Raw genomic sequence first — 3,197 nt, forward strand, 5'->3', positions numbered from 1 at the left:
ACCCATTAACTACAAAATTTGAAATTAAAGAGAGAAGAGACTGTGTGAGAAATAGATAATTCCTTACCATTTTGTTCAGATGGTTTTGAAGAGCTCGATGTGGTGGTCGTTGCAAATGGTGCGGCGATCAGAGCTCCGAATTGAGAATTATGGAGGATTGAATATTAAAATGGAAAGTGGGTTAGGGTTCTAAACCTTCCCTCTCTTCTTCAGCGTGCTTCTCTTTCATTTAAGGAAGAAAAGGTAAGTGTTGGCTTTTATATGATGGGCCATGGACCCAGTCCAACCGGTTCAGTCCGTTAGTTTAGTTTTGAGCCAAAATCATTAAAATTAGTGTCAAAATTCATATTTTTAATACATTTACCTCCTTAGATTATAAAAATTTAAATTTCTATTTTTTTAAATAATAATTAATTTATTAGCTAAATATTTATTAATTTTGTGGGGTTTACACTCTTCCCTAATATTCTGACAAGTTTTCTTCGACCTCTCCATTTCTTTTGAAAACATTAAGTAAGAAGAACTACCATGAACAACAAAGTACCTCCTCAAAGGAGAAGTGCAAGACACTACAAGAACTAGTTAATCACCGCTCAAAGGAACAACTATGGATAACATTCTCACTAGATGGGCAAATGTGCCACATAAGAAAAAAAACTCCAGCACACAAACAAAAAAGAGAAAGGATAAGCAGAAAAAACACAAAGAAAAATAGAGAATCAACTGGTAAATAAAAATAAGAAAATAGATCAAAAGCCTTATCGGAATAAAGAAATGGAAGGCAAACAAAAAAGAAGAAGAAGTGGAAGTTTTTGGTTTTCTCTCCAAAAAGCATTGCTTCCTAAAATGATATTGTATGCGTAAAAGTTAAAATGAGTGGAAAACATCATAAATGAAAACATTTCAACAAGCAAAGGGCAAGGTAACGGACATGTCATGTCAGCAAAACCATCGCTTTTGAAGAGTCGTGCACGATCCCCCCACCCCTCATTTTAACGATTTTCCTACCAAAAAATGCAATAATTAAACTCTTACCACTCACAGAATGCCACACAAATAATCATACCATGTAGAAAACCTTCCCTAAACACTTTCACCCAAACCAGGTAGACTAGAGAGAACTTGTCACCTCAAAACATGGTTACTTGGAATACTCATTAGTATTTGAACCCAACTGGAGGGAACGTTACGATCCAAAATTTTAACTGGGCCCAAGAGTATCTCTAGCCCAAGCATACCTCTTCCTATAGGCATAATTGGGCAATTAGACCCGTATAAAGTCAATAATCCTGCTTGATTTGGTATGAATTTGGTAAAGATTTCTCCTAGATTTTCTTGGATAAACTACAAATAAGAGGTGGAATAGCCACTCCGATATAGGAGTTTATCCTCTCAAGAATCAAAGCTTTTTCATTAGAAAAACATAAAGACATCAAAGCGTGGCCTAAAGAAAGTGTGCCCTAAGAAACAAGGAAATGGAGGCATGCAAAGACACACCTAGCGACTGATGCAGGTTTCGCAAACCACAATACACTGGCAAGTGTACTGGGTCATATCAAGTAATAAACTCAGATGAGTGAGTGTTGATCCCACAAGGATTAACGAATTAAGCTAACACTAGTCAATTGATTATTCTAGTCAGAGAATCAAAATTTCGGGCATCAAAAGGCAATTGTATAAAGAGATAGTGAATTGAATAAAAGCAAGTCGTAAGTAATTCAGAGAAAAATTATAATTCAAAGGAGTTAAGGTTTCAGAGATGTTACAACTTCCGGAAGAACGTTTTTCACTCTCCACCTTGATCAAACAATGATGTTTCTATGGCAAATCATAATTAATTAAACTCCAATTCCTTGGTAATTTAATTTCTCTAATCCTAATTAATTATCAATTCCTTAATTAATTGATTATGACAAGAGATTAAGAACATTCACTGATTTAAAAATCACACAATTCTCAAGAACCAAACTTGGTTGATTCGATGTCACTAATCAAGTCCAAATTCAAAACTTAACAACCATGAGAAGAAGTTTTCAAGCTTAATTCAATTAATTAACTTTTTCAATATAGTAACCGAATTCAAGTGAGAGGAGAATTCTTTTCCAACACATTCAAATCTTTGGTATGAAGAGCGAAAACTTTTTCTTAAAAAAATATCAATGCATTAATCAAGATAAAAAGGCTAAAACGTCAATCCATAGGAATCAACAAAGCTCCCGACCTTAACTTAAGAGATTAGTGTCTCATGCTTCGAAAACAAAAAGACAAGATATCAAAAAAAAATAAAAGATCTGAAGGTCCTTTTCAAAGTGTTTCTAAGAACCTTATATACTCCACTAAAAAAATCTAATCATTAAATTCAAACTTAAATTCAAAAACAAAACAAATCAAATCTAATCTTTTGCATTAACTTCAGCCTTGTGTCTTCTCTTTAAGGCTTTGGTGGTCCCAAGTTTGGCATTCTGAGTGGGTGATGAGGAAAAAATAATTCCACTCAAACTCACCGGCAAGTGTACCGGGTCGCATTAAGTAGTAATAACTCACGGGAGTGATGTCGATCCCATAGGGATTGATGGATTGAGCAACTTTAGTACGGTGATGAATTTAGTTAAGCAAATATTTGAAGATTTGGGTGAAATTCGACTACCAGTACTGAAATTGCAAGGAAAATAAAATGCATAAAGTAAATTGGCAGAATGTTAAAGTGCTGAAAGGATAAATTGCAGAAACTTAAAGTGCAAGAAATTAAAAGAGCTGAAACTTAAATTTCAAGAAAGGTAAATAACTGAAACTTAAAGTGCAAGAAATTTAAATTGCTGAATCTAAATTGCAAGGAAACTTAAATTACATGAAGAATAAAGGGGTTTGGGTACTGAGAATCAAAATAGAACTCGAAGATATAAATTGCAGTAAACTAGAGAACTCTCAGATGAGGGGATTCAGAAAATTGATCAATTCGGTACCAAAACAGAAATGGAAAAGTGCAGGAGAATCAAAACAAAATGAAAACGTAAATCAATTATAGAGTCCTAACAGAGAAATGAACAATTTCAGAAGACTAAAAAAATAGTAAGAAAACTAAGAATTCAAATGCTCTCTTGACAAAACAGAAAACAAGAAATTGTAGAAATAGAAGAAAACCTAAGATCAGATCTCCAATTCTTAGAACTACAAAAAGGAAAATTGAAAGAAAACCC

Source organism: Arachis hypogaea, chromosome 7, assembly GCF_003086295.3.
Source record: "Arachis hypogaea cultivar Tifrunner chromosome 7, arahy.Tifrunner.gnm2.J5K5, whole genome shotgun sequence".
Taxonomy (NCBI): Eukaryota; Viridiplantae; Streptophyta; class Magnoliopsida; order Fabales; family Fabaceae; genus Arachis; species Arachis hypogaea.